We start from the raw sequence: 14,594 nt of genomic DNA, 5'->3' as shown, positions 1-14,594 counted from the left end.
CAGTTTTTAAAAGAGATTTATTTGTTTATTTGGAGAGAACGAGTGCGCATGAGAATTGGGGAAGGGTAGGGGAGAGATCATCTCAAGCCGACTCTCCACTGAGTGTGGAGCCTGGCGTAGGGCTCGATCTCACAGTCCTGAGGTCATGACCTGAGCTGAAACAATGAGTCAGACGCTCAACTGACTGAACTGTCTAGGAGCCTCTCTTTTCATTTCTTTTGGCTGGACACCTGGGTATGACATTGCTGGGTCACATGGTAAGTTTGTTTAATTATTTGAGGAATTGCCAGGCTATTTTTCCAAAGCAGCTTCACCAGTTTTTATCCCCACCATCATATACAAGGGTCCTGATTTCTCCACATTGACGGTGTACAGTCTTTCTGGTTTTTTGGTTTGTTTGTTTGTTTTTTAAGATTTTATGTGTTTATTTTATTTGAGAGGGAGAGAGAGAGCATGCACAAGTCGGGGAGGGGCAGAGGGAGAGATTCTCAAGCAGACTGTATGCGGAGTGCAGAGCTGGGTGGGGGCTCCCTCTCACAGCCCTCAGATCACAACCTGAGCCGAAACCAAGAGCTGGACACTCAACCGCCTGAGCCACCCAGGCACCCCAGAGTCTTTTCTGTTTTCTTAAAAGTGAAATGGTTATAATTTAAATCTATAAAAACCTCACAAGGACTTAAACTAGAGAGAGGATATAGTTAGATCTTACTGAATTTTAACGTGCACAGAAACTATATCAGATTAATGATAATGGGCCCAAATTGTACTTTTATTTGGGAAGTTTTGATGTCTATAGTCATTTAGGATGACTTCATTACTATCTAGTTGTATCTGAGGGACGAGTCAAACTTAGAGCCCCCTACTCCTCCACCATCTTAACTCCTCCTCCCTGTCTACAGTCATTGAAACCTGTCTTATTTTATAGGACCAGGGTGTAACTTATTGTCCAAACTACAACACCTTAAAGGGTTAGTGGGAGCTCTGTGTATAATTGTGCTGGGAAACAAGAGTAAGTTGAGGCAGTCCCAGGCTCACAAGGGCATCTAGTCACCTGATGTATAGTGAAAGACCTCACTCTGCACTCACTCATTTGGAAATATATTTTTCTTGTTTCCTTTTTTAGCAGAAGATAGATTTGTATTTATCTCTCACTTATAGGCAAGAATACATGAATATACATTTGCCGTTCTAAGTTTCTTCTTCATATCAAAATACTTTATTTTAAGAACAGGTCAAAACACTAAGCTTGTGACCCATTCTGCCAATGTACAAGCTACAGATGCTTGCTTAGCAGCTGAGGGCACTCTTTGGTAGCATGTTTGAAAAGTGAATAAAAATCCATATAAAACAAATATTCAAGTGGTTCTCATAGGAACACAGATAAGTGGCTCCATCTTCTAGTGTTCCATATTGTTGCATCTGTGCCAACCCTACCTACAAAGACAGTTCAAAAAAACTAGCACTACTTGTGAAACAGTCCCCCCCAAATCCCATAATTCAAGCTAAACTTGAAGTTAACAGATATTACATGGTAATGCTAGCTGAAGCATAGGTAGCAGGGGACACTTTATCCCACTTCATCCTGCTTTCCCAGTGGGAGCACGAGACATAGGCTGAGTGCTGACATCCTGCTCCTCTCCTTCCAGCAGGAACTCATGGTTCTAGATCTGCTGTATCGGTTGCCATGTTGGCCCCGAAGTCACATAGTAGATCGTCGGCCTCTGGAACCCTTTGAAAGTAGAAACAGCAGGAACAGTGTAAGCACCCATGTTTTCAAAGAGCATCCAATCGCCCATATGCATCTAGGGCAAGTCACAACACTCAATAATGCAATTAAGGCTGTCACATGTTGGTACCCATATGCTGGTTGAATACTACTTCTAAGCTGGTTTGGGTTTCTTCTGCATGAGGGACTTTATGTGTGCATGATCACAAATAATGCAATTAAATGATTCATGTACTCCATTATTCATGTAATATCTAAAGGTTTGTTCGTTCAACTCATCTTCATCATCAGAGTCTGTTCCTTTAGTACAAGATTTTTTTTGGCAATGATATTAACTACAAGCATGAAAGCTGATGCAACATCTCATCTGCTGCACTCAGCTATGATTCTCACTCCTAAGCCTGCTGGAAAACACTTGTCCAGTGCTAGGTTGATAACACTGGTGATCTCTTTAAATGTAAGCTTTACATCTTCAGATCCAAGAAAGCCACATTTGATATCAAGCAGGTACCATGTTGAAACCAAGCTCAGCTCCCATGTCAAAGACAGTGCTGGTTTCAAGGATAGTATGCACAGAGGTCTCAGTACAACCACTTCCTACAAGGAAGCTGACACCGATGATATCAATATGCAGCTCTTTTGCCCCAAAAGGTACCCCCTGGTTTTGAATGTGGCACCAAATTTAACATCCAGACAACTGACTATTTTGAAATCATCAGTGGCGATCTGCAAAACCAACCTTGCCTTTGAATGTGCCCTGGCACCTTTGATCAATTGGACTTCACAATCAAATCCTCTGTACTTCATTACTGACAGTGTAATCTGAGACACTTGTTTGGATTTGCGTAGGTAATCCTCTCTGGAGGCACCGGGATACTCAGTACCAATTGCATTTCAGTCTTGCTGGTAAAGTCAAATCCTGTCCCAGGGGCAGCTAGGGTCTTCACTGTGGCTCCGTTATCACTGCATTTGACTGCATCAAAGCAGGTGACCTTAGGAAGAGCTTTTAACCATCTCAGATGTTTCTTTGGAATGTGCCCCAGGTCTACGACATAGAAGGCATCCTTATCATCAGAAGATGGAACTTCTTTAATTTTTTTGGTCCAGGCTGTCCTTGGCAGTAAAGTTTACACAGAGGAAATGGCAGTCAAATTCTGTATTAACTAAAGTTGTTCATGGTCTCTTGATGGTCCCATGGAAACCTGAGAGATGGAATTTAACAAATTATGGCTAGCATCTCACAAAGGCAATTCCCAGGGATCCTAAGGCCCACTGAAGATGCACACGCTCTTGGTGCAGCAGCAGAGATCTGATTTACACAGAATTTGCTGTTGTAGAGCACATGGCGGGGTGACAGGCCAGCCCCTTGGTGAGTGTGCAGGCTGGCCTGCTGCCCAGCCAGCCCCCTTGCCGCCCTGCCCCTTTCCACGGGGACCACTGGCCCCAGGTGGCTTCAGAGCTCTGGCTCAGGGACTGGGGCCACTGACATGTTGTTCCCTCAGAACAGAGTCCAGATAATGGATGCACGTGGAAAATGAACCCTAGCTATTCTAGTAGGTTGTGTTGTTTTGCCAGCTGAACTGAAGTGGATTGCATCATGGAATTTACCTTTTATATAATGTCTTCATTTTAAAGATTTTGTGGTCCCTATATCCTGTTTCTGGATTCTTACAGCTCCCTCCACCAAGAGTGTCTATTTCTGTGTTAGGCATATAAATGTTGCCTCTTCCTCCAGTACATATTAAAGAGATAATTCACGGCACAGTGCTTAATATTGTGGAAATGTACGAGGGTGGGGGTCTATCTGTATTTCAGGAGTTGGGGTTTCTAAACAGACTCTCCCAGGCAAATTTTCTTATCTGAATCCTTTATTTTCCTGTTCCCCTTGCATTCTGTTTCTCTGCTAACCAGCCAACCAAACTGACCCTAATATCCTCAATAACATTGGCTCTTGAAAAAATAGCAACTGTCCTATTAATTGGAATTCTTATTTCAGTGAACATAAAGGGTCAGTTTGACAACTTGTAAAGCTAGAGTCTTGTGAAGTATCACCATGAAAATGACAGAGAGGCACCTGTTCCTGTCCCAGAAGGGAAGTACTGAGTACCACAGTCTTGCCCTAATTCACCCTCTCGAGGAACTACCTTTGCCAGCAGCACAAACCAAGTCATAGCCATTAAAGAACAAACAACTCTGAGAGAAAAGCAAGCTGAGAGAGAGGAAAACAATGCTGTCCACTTTAATACACAGGAGAGCTTCTTCAAGAACATTTGAGTTGCATGGAAGGTTGACCCTCAAACGGTTGCCTAGGTCAGCAGGACCCGCGGCAGTCCCTCGGGTGAGGACTGGTCAGGTAAGTTAAAGCCGCCTTCAGGGCACTTTCAACTTAGGCACCAGTTTCCTCAAGACTGAGGATAAGAAAGCAACACTGTTTGAGTTCAACTTTCTCCTTCACTTTTTTTTTTCTTGTTTCCTTTGTTCTTGTGAGTCCAAGAGTGGCTTCTAATGGCTGGGAAAATTCTTTATAAGGATAAAATATGTTATAGAAAAAAGAGAGAAAAAGTCAGGATTTACCTCCAAGTGTATAGCTAACTTAAAAAATGGATAAGTAAAGTAAGAACTATGACACAAACTCGTAACTGGTATAACACGAAAATACACAAAGAAAAATTTCTGGACTCTGCCTGGAAGAGTCAAGGAATGCTTTACCATTTGGTCACATTGAGTCGTGTAATGAGGGAGGGGTAAGATGGTAAGGTTGAGGGCACTGCAGACAGAAGAAACAACAAAGACCAAAAGGTATAACAGGGGCTTTCTGGGAGAACCTGTGTGTAGTTCTAAAACACGGCAGTTTAAAAATGTTTTTCTCCTTGGAAAGGGAGAGGGATCAGTGCTGGTGGGAAGCGAAAATGATCAGGGGCTGTTGAGCCTTATCCTCCAGCTTTGTCGGTCTCTGGAAGGAATTCACAGGGTGGATTATTATTATACTCAAATTTGTACTTGACAGACTTAGCAATAGACAAAATATGGAAGGTTCTGTGTAGTGGTAATGCTAGAAATGAAACCTGTCTGCAGGAGGACTAGTTAGGAGGCTCGTACCAAGTGTGTAGCAGAAATGGAGAGGCAAGAGACATAAAGTAGAGACTTGAAGACTGAACATATACCCAGGATGAGGAAGTAGAAGGCACACAAGAAACTCATATAGTTTCTGTCATAGGTAACTAAATAAGTAGTGGTGCCATTAGCTAGCCTAACAGGTGATTTAACCAGGCTGCACTGGGGACTCCAAAGCTATGAAGTTATAGGATACCTCTTCCCCATAAACATAGTTGGTGTGAGTTGATAGGCATGGGGCTATTTCCGTGGTAGAGTCAAGATCTGGAGCTCTGTCTCCCAAACAGAGCATAAGTTAAGGGCAGTGAAGAAGATGGCATGAAGCTGAGACCACTGGAAGAGATTGCTAGTGTTCATGACTATATTCTCTGTGCCTATTATAAATTCAAGAACTAGAAGACCGATAGTAAGAAATTCAAGCACAGATTTGGAAAACCCACTTGTCCCTACAGAAAAAGATAAGTAATAGTCTTCATTATTTTTTAAAGATTTATTTATTTATTTATTTATTAGAGAGAGAGAGCATGCACTCAACCACCAGTGGGGGAAGGAGCAGAGGGAGAGAATCCGCTTAGTGCAGAGCCCAACATGGGGCTTGATCTTAGGACCCATGAGATCATGACCTGAGCTGGAACAACTCAACCCATGGAGCCACCCATTCATGCCAGTCTTTTTTTTTTTTTAAAGATTTTATTTATTTATTTGACGGAGAGAGATCACAAGCAGGCAGAGAGGCAGGCAGAGAGAGAGAGGAGGAAGCAGGCTTCCTGCCGAGCAGAGAGCCTGACGCGGGTCTCGATCCCAGGACCCCGAGATCATGACTGGAGCCGAAGGCAGCGGCTTAACCCACTGAGCCACCCAGGCGTCTTAATAGATTTTATAGGCTTGAATTTTCAAAGTATTTGTTGATATTTAGAGTATGCAAGTTTTTAAATTAACATATAATGTGCTGTTTACCCCAGGAGTACAGGTTTGTGAATCATCAGGCTTACACATTTCACAGCGTAGAGTATGCAAATTTTTAATTATTCTAGAACAACTGCCTTTTTCCAAATGTAGCTTTGCAACAAGAATTTTCTTTCAAATTCTAAAGAGATACTCTGAAGTATTCAATATAATTTGATTTTATTGGGAAATTTCAAAAATAGGCAAAAAATGTGGAATGTGGTACACAAAAATAATTCATTCCAATATATTTAAAGAAGAAAACTCTCATGAATCACCACTATTTATCTTCTGCTAATAAGTCAAACATGGAGAAATGCTTTGACTTTGATATGCATTTATACTGCAAAAAGAATTTGAGCTTGTTTTTATTTAAAATGTAGAAATGTGTTTTTGTTTTTACAGAGTGAGTTATGTACTTTTTTGATGTTTTCAAGGTTTTATTAAAACATGAAACAAAAACAATCATCAATCCAATTAAGGGAAAGTCTTGCAATGAACATCTGTTGGTTTTGCCAGTCAGCATCCAAACAACCTTTTTTGGTAAAAATTTCCTTTGGGAAACTGCCCTTTATTTTACTCTCCACAGTAAGATGTATGGTAATAAACCACATCTTGCTGTAAGGATGTGTCCTGATTGCAATAACGCAATCGGCAGAGCCCATCAGTAGAGTTGGGACTACAATGATCAATCAGTTCAGGTGTGGGCACATAATCCAAGAGTTAGATGAGAAGGCTTTGAAAGGAAGTCCTCCTCTCTCTCCTAAGGGCTTTGGGTGAAGTGACTTTCTAAGCCTTCCTCTTGATGGTATAGTAGGAAGACATGAGGGTCAGAATTGGTACATTCATTTTGCTTTGGGAAGAGGGAGAACCTGAAGGTTCTTGGGGGAATCACAATACAGAACCAATGAGAAGGCTCCCACTCCGAAGGCAGAGCAGATAAGCTGGATCTTTGTGACGATGTTGAGTTGCATTTTCCCGTGTTTCCTAATATGTTAGCTAATTTAGTGAAGAAATAACTTTCTATTCTATTTCATGGGGACATATGTAACTTTCATCTTCAATAACTTGAGGTAGTTTATCTACTAATTCAAACATATCATGTCCATAATTATCAGATCATTCAAAATTCTGAATATGAAAGGAGAATTATTAAGGATGCCTTCTTAATACTGTGATTGAGGTTGTTAATGGGAATGCTTTTATAAGAAATTTAATTGAATTAAGCTATATTCAGTTTGCAGGAGAGAGATGGAGTCAACATATGTCTTTGAATATATAACCCAAGCCCAGGAACTTTGAAATCTGATGTACTCTACTTGAGAGAATTTCCTGTGTCACGGAACCTGGCCAGGCTCAACTGGTTAAGTATCTGCCTTCAGCTCAGTTCTTGATCTCTGGGTCCAGGTCCTGGGATCAAGCCCTGTGTGGTGGGGGGAGTCTGCTTCTCCTTTTCCCTCTGCTCCCTCTGACCACCTACCTTTCTGCTTGTGCACTCTGCCCCCCTTATGCTCTCTGTTCTGTCTCATAGTCTCTCTCAAATAGATAAATAAAATCTTTAAAAAAAGAAAGAAAATTCCCTGTGTCTAATTTTACAATTTCTCAACTGTTAAGACATAGGAAGTGGAGCAAAAAAGGATGAATGCCATGACTTTCTATAAAGTCCCTTTCTTGTTCGAAAGAACAAAGTGAAGAACTAATCATTTAGAGTCATATGATAGGAGAACTCAGGAAGGGTCAAGAGTAATAGATCAACTTTAGATGAATATTCCATTACACTAGCCTCTAAAATGTTTACATGGAGTGAGCATGAAGTTTATCCCAAGGTAAAAAGACACTGTGACTCATTTCTGGGATATATGAGGCTTCTCTGCATTTAGACCATTGAATGGCTATGTTGGGGCGGCTCTGCTGGGCAATGTGCTTGGGTCATAGACAGAGTAGAATGTGTAATAATATCAGGAGGAGAAATAAGAAACATAATTAAAAAAAAAGAAACACAATTTGCAGAAACAAATAATTGACTATCATTTACCAGGCCCAAAGATATAAAGTCAATGCCAAAGGCATATTTCATCTGGAAATTTTACCTGGGTCTATTACCTGAGAACAGTGACTCTTGATCTGTCAAACCTAAACTCTCCTTTTCATAATAAATGTTTTATTATCTTCTCTTTGCTGTCCTTGAATGAAAATAATAGATGATATAAATTAACTATACATATAATTACAAATCAGTATGATGGTCTAACTGTAGAATCCAAGAAAAATTATATAAAAATAATGTTTATATTTTTCAGTATATGAAGGCTTAGACTACACTGCCCTAGATGGTACAGTGAGGTCATCAAATGCTATAGCTGTACATAAAATCATGAATACAGAAGCTACAAAGAGAGAAAGGTAGTGATGTGATTTATTGGTGACTGACATATCAGACTAGTGATGTGGTCTTCAAAACACTGAATAACTCTAGAAGAATTTCAAACCAGACAAAGTCTAATCTTCCCTGGATTTGCATTCTTGGCAAATTTAAGATATTAAAATCCAGTGTATTAAAGTTGCAAAAGTTTTATGTTTGTAAAAGAAATGGAATTAGGTTCTAGGTATAGATATTTGTAAAATGGTAAACTGGTCTGTCATCTGTGATTTGTAAGAGATGCTGGACAAATTATCTTTGTGTAAACACATTGTACCCACTTGCTGCCAGTAGCCTCCCATAATCATTGTGACTATCTCAAACTACCCCTACCTGTTTCCCAGACTACCACAGATAACTATAGCGTCCCCTTTCATAATCAGGGTTTTATGTGTTAATAGTGATCCAAAGCATAAATCATGATGAAGGACAAAATGCTACATAAACTGTGTTACTCACAAGGCCAAATGAGAATGCAGAATAAGGATTTTGCTTGGATAGTTGACAAACATATAATTGTATATGGATACATGTAAATTGTATGTGGACACATATAAATGTATCCATATAATGTACTGTTTAAATTATTTCCATATAAATACACATATCTTGTCCGTAAAAGAAGGTTTGTTTGTTTGTTTGTTTGTTTTTAACTCCAAAATAAAAGAATCGATTGCGAAGTAAATAGTAAGCACTTAAAGTCATACCTGGCATTTCAAAGAAAAAAATTGTTTTGAAACTTAAGTGTCTCTTTGCATGTTTTATATTTGGTGTATGGCCTGGCGTATGCTTGGATTCAAACATGCAACTCCAGGAATGGCTTTTATTTTGGAATTGGGTTGAACAGACTCCATTACTGCCCGTGTGGTATGCCAGCCTGATCAATAGCCTGATGAGGCATATGTGGCCTGCACTGCCCAGCCCCACTATTTTCAACCTAATTAGCAGCTGCTCAAAGATGGGAAACAGGTGCAGATCTAGGGCCAGACCAGGGAAGTCTGCCTGTAATTAACAAGGAAAAAAGGGTCAGATATTGGGAAGAATATCAAATCGGCCCACTGGGGTTAGCATGCTGGCCTCAAAGGCATAGTCACCTGAGATCTTAAGCATGCTAATGTAAATTATGCAAGCTTTCAAACAACGTGGCTGCATAATCAGTTGGCAGAGAGGAAAATGATTTTTTTCTTTCTTTTTTTTTTTTCAATAGAGTAGGGAAAAAGGGCATCTACAAACTTATTTTTTTCTCACCATGTTGTGGACCTGCTCATCATGTCAGGACATTTTCTGAGAAGCAATCAGGAGTCCTTAAAAGAAGTTATTAACCAGTTACAACCATTGTAGAAATAGGTGAAGTTTGGAGGAAAATCTAATAATCAGGTTGTTGAGAGAATTATGTAGTAACAGAGAGTTGAAGCAGACACATGATACACATGTGGTTCTGTAGAGTGAATTGATTTCGGTCATTGGCAACTTTTTGAATCGCTCTGTAATATGAGGCCCATGTAAGATTCACAAGGACTTGCCAAGGGCCAGGCTAAGTTTGGAGAAGGTGAAAGAGTGAATTTTTGAGCAAAAAAGTCAAGGACAGTTCGCATGCCCTGTTCAAATTCTGGCTTTAATAGTCAACCTTTCAGTACCAAGAACTTCTTTCTATTCCAGTCCACGGAGCTTCAGTTCACTGTAGTCTGACAAGACTTTACATCTTGTTCTTTTTAGCATTTAGCATTTAGTCTCCCAGTGGACTGTCACCTATGTGATACCGGATTTTCTAGGCTAGAAGGGAGTTTTATATTCCTGGTTGGGCAGTTGGTGGCAGTTCGATTCAACCTAGCCAAATTAACATTATGGTAAAGAAAAATCCCTCAAGCTCAGATATTTACCAAAGGTTTATTTCTTGCTCTCAGTGTAGGTCTTGTGGATTGACTGTGACTTGACTTCATTACAAATCTTAAGTGGGAGGAACAGAGTCTCTCTGAGACATGGCTTATCCTTGTGAGGATACAATATGGCAGAACCTAGTCCTTATTGTGGTGTGAGTAATGTGTCTAAAACAGTGTGAATGTTTTAAAATCAGAGTCATATGCAATGACACTAGCTGCCTTATTTTTGTTTTCAGATATGCACTATGTGCTAGGTACTTTATAATTTTATTTTTCACTCTCTGTGGAATCTTGGAGTTATCACCATTTTATCGAAACCGTGGCTCAGAAAATTTCAGTGATTTGCTCAAGTCTCTTTGGCTGAAGAAAGTGGAAGCATTGGGACTCCACCTCAGCTTTGTCATAGCTCACTCTCTTCGGAATGTACTATATAGCCTCAGAAGAGGTGGCAGTTGTGGCAGGCATCTTATCTCGTGGGCTCATAACACAATCTGTTGCATCTGTCACTTTCTGATTGTAAGATGATTGGGGGCATAGAGGGTGCCTGTGCTGTCTGGTGAGCATCAGGCTGTAGCTCTGGGGCTCAGTGCAGTGAGCTTGAGTACTAAGCAGAGGATACACACTTTCAGGATTGAAGTCAAGGCACCTGAAGTCTTTCTAGGATCCCTTTCCTTCAGTATCTTTGTATTGGGATTCCTTGATTTTGCATCGTTGATTTTTTTTTTGCACTGGATAGTTTTTTGCTTTGTGTCTGTGTGTGTGTGGTGGCTGTTCTTAGGATGTTCAGAAGTATCCCAGCCTCTACTGATTAGATGTCAATAGCAACTTTCCCCTAATTGTGAGAAACAAAAATTACCCAATGTCCTTGGTGTGTGTGTGTGTGTGTGTGTGTGTGCGCGCGCATGCGCGCATGTGTACAAAAACACCTCTAGTTACAGGAACCACTGCTTTATGTCCAAATGATATATGTAATATAGAATTAAAAGTATTATTACTGACACTGAATTCATTTTATATGAAATCTAATCTTCTTGTATTGTATATTTACCCATTCTTTAAGCAACAGTAATTGATTACTTACTATATTCAGGTTGTTTGCTAGCTTGGATGGGGAAGAGGTAGTATGAAAATGAATGAGACTGTTCAGGGCTTCACTAGATGATATGCTTTGTAATTCTGCATCTATAAAGGAGCTAAGAAAAATAGTGAAAAGTTATATTGAAGTTCTTTACATGGACAAGAAGAGACTGAGGATTTTGGAATATATTCAAATACAGTGAAGAATTTTGAATAGGATTTGATAGGAAAGAATGCAGGAAAGAAAATAATGCAGTTAACTATCACCTGTTTTTGAGAGCTATCTCAGAGCCTAAAATATCTTTAAATAAATCCCCTGCTCCCAACAGATTCAGGGCTTAATGATGCTAAATCTAGAAAGGACCTTAGCCCCATCTAAACCTTGGGGCTGAGACCAGCAGGAAGGATGGTAAGGTGAATCCCAAAGTCTCTTCTTAATCTCAAGAAGATAACGAGGAAGATAGGAAGGAAGAGAAGGAGAACAAGAGGAACACAGGAAAGAGAGTGAAACAATGGACTTAGAGCTATGGTCAGTGCGATACTGCAGGAAGATCAGCAAATTTGGACAAAGTTGGGGTTCAGACTGCAAGACCTCAGGCCATGTGACTGAATTAGATGTCACATCATTTCTAGAATGGGAGGAAGAATGACGGCCTTCCACGTGGGTTGGTGTAAGAACTAAATATGCCTTATTTCCTTGGGAGACACATTTTAGCAGTTTTAAGTAGGCATGCACATTTAATGTGCTTTTTGTTAGTCTCCTCCCAATTTTGCTACCTGTTTTTATCATGGAAGGCTGGAAGGAAACTAGAATTTCTGATCGGAAAACTGCAGTTTACCTAAGTTTTATATACCTGTTTGGAGGTCAGGTCAGGGAGATTTGGGTTAGGTGAAGAGGACGTGAAGTGGGTTCTTATTTAAAAAGACCTACATTGCGGAGCGTTTGGGTGGCTCAGTCGTTAAGCATCTGTGTTTGGCTCAGGTCATGATCCCAGGGCCCTGGGTTTGAGCCCCGTATCAGGCTCTCTGCTCAGTGGGAAGCCTGTTTTTCCCACTCCCCCTGCTTATGTTCCCTCTCTTGCTGTGTCTCTCTCTGTCAAAATAAATAAAATCTTAAAAAATAATGCCTACATTGGCTAAAGGATGAAACAGATGACCAAAAAGGAAGAGGTGTTTTGAAGCAATCAGCTAGCAGGGTTTAGAGAAATAAACAAAAGAAAAGCCATTGTATAAAATGAGAGCCATTTAGCTTTAGAGGAATGTTTGATTCCTGACTGTGCCAAGAAGTCAGGAAGATGGGGCAGATTTCTGCTTGGGTGCCCTTCAGTTCTGTTGATAGATTATGTATAGTGGCTATCCCTCCAGTTCTGTTAACAGGCTATGTATGGTGAATATCAGAACTTTCCTCTCACTCTCCACTTTTTTCTTGTTGAATTCCATTGGAAATTTTATATCTACTGGCATTCTAAATGACTCGGTAGGTCGTGGGTCTTTTAGGTTTTCATCATTTGCTTATGATACTAATTATATATTAAATAGGAATGCTCTGGAACTTGTTTTAGTTCCAGAACCATAGTTGATTGTATTACTATGCATATAGGATCCTCTTAATGAATACTGGTTGATTGAGAGATTGATCCTATAGAAATTGAAGTGAAGTCCCATGTATGGTTAAGGCTGCTCTTCTAAGTCTAAAATTCCTATTGTGATACTTACGTTTTTGTTTAAGTACAAGGCATTATTTTTAACTACAAGACATTCAAATTTAATAGTTGGGTGAGCAAGGAAATAAGCCGTTTTATCTCTAGTTAACAGATGAAACAACTTAAGTCTAGACAGTACAGTGTTTTATTTAAAGTCACATGGTAAGTAAATTTAAGCCGGGACTCTGTTTCTAGGAAATCATGAATTACCCTTTCTCAGCCTTATATCTAACAAACACCAGGCTAACCCACTCTCTGTAGAACTGAAATGGTAGCATGCGTGTCCTAGATCCCAGTGCTTATTGTTAAGACTGGGGGAAAATGGCTATATCTTATAAACTAGAAGGAAACAGAGTAGCATCATTAGATATTTCAGTCAAGTTCAACAGCTGGCCTCAATTCTTCTTTTAAAATGCACAGTCTCAAAATAGACAGGCAAAGATTTATAAAAATAGATTTGTCTGTCACTTCTAATTTTACATTTTGCAAACAAGTTGTACTTCAATGAAAATTTGCAGATAGATTGAGCATCTGGCAAAAGGAAGATTGTCATGATTTTCATGGTTCGGATTCAGACTACAAAGGATAATTGGTAAAGATAATCTTTTGTTTGAATAGCCTAAATGATTTTACCTCACTAACCCTGATGACAGATGGTGAGTATAGTTATTATCAATTCATTTTTGTGAGAGGAAGGAGACTGAAGGACCAAAACACTGAAACCTTCCTCACTCCTGAAGCCATGGACCCTCTTGGAATGAGGATATAGCCTAGGTTTGCAAGTAAGTCCTGCTTTGTCACTGACAGGTTTTGTGAGCTGGACATGTCTCTGAGTAACTGGAGCTTCCTGTATGCAGCTGTAACAGCACAGAGTCGATTAGACCTCCCTGCTCTAAGTGTGGCTCATGGACCAGCAACATTGTCACTACCTGGAAGCTCGTTAGACTCTCAAGGTTCACCACAAGCCCACGGAATCAGAATGCACATTTGAAAAAGATCCCAGACGATGTCTGTGAACTCTGTGAACACTGTCCTTCCAGAAGGTTCTTAAGGCTTCCATCTAGTTGAAACACGTTTATTTTGAGCACAGGCATGGTAGTGATTGGCTACCGTCCCTACTAGGTCCCTGGCATAGGGTGTGTCTGGGACAAAAAGACAAATGAAGGGAAAGAATTGTCATCTGGTCAAACTTCAAAGACAAGTTGTCCTGACCAACAAGACCGTGATATCTCAGAAAGCTCCTTCTTTAAGTTGTACCAATTGTTATCCCCACATAGAAGCACGAGGACCCTATGTTCTCATATACATCTCTTCTTTTAAACAAAGGACCTTATTTTCACATTAAAAAAAAAAAATAGTTGCCTCTCGCCTTGGTGGTTCAGTTGGTTAAGCGTCTGCCTTTGGCTCAGGTCGTGATTTTAGGGTTCTGGGATCCAGCCCGGTGTTGGGCACCCTGCTCAGTGGGGAGTCTGCTTCTTGCTCTGCCTCTCTCTCTACCCCTCCCACCTTGCTCACAGTCTCTCTCTCTGTCTTTCTCTGATATAAATAAATAAATTATTTTTTATAAAAATAGTTGCCCCTAACCTCTCTCGGCACTTACTGATTCTAAGTGGTGTGAACACCAAACCAATCTGCCCTTTTCCTAGAAGCTGCTTTCTCTCCCTTTCTCATCCCACCTGCTCAGGCATCACATTACTGCCAGGCCATTGGCACCATCTGCTCTTTTAAGT

At 40.2% G+C, this 14,594-nt stretch overlaps 1 pseudogene; it reads right to left on the bottom strand.

Annotated features, from left to right (window-relative positions):
• The window catches only part of LOC122902270, a 49,184-nt pseudogene that overhangs the window by 18,839 nt on the left and 15,751 nt on the right, over nucleotides 1–14,594 (bottom strand).

This window comes from Neovison vison, chromosome 1 (assembly GCF_020171115.1).
Source record: "Neovison vison isolate M4711 chromosome 1, ASM_NN_V1, whole genome shotgun sequence".
In the NCBI taxonomy this organism is placed as follows: Eukaryota; Metazoa; Chordata; class Mammalia; order Carnivora; family Mustelidae; genus Neogale; species Neogale vison.
The sequence above is the reverse complement of the archived record's forward strand: the minus strand, read 5'-3'. Positions and strand labels throughout refer to the sequence as shown.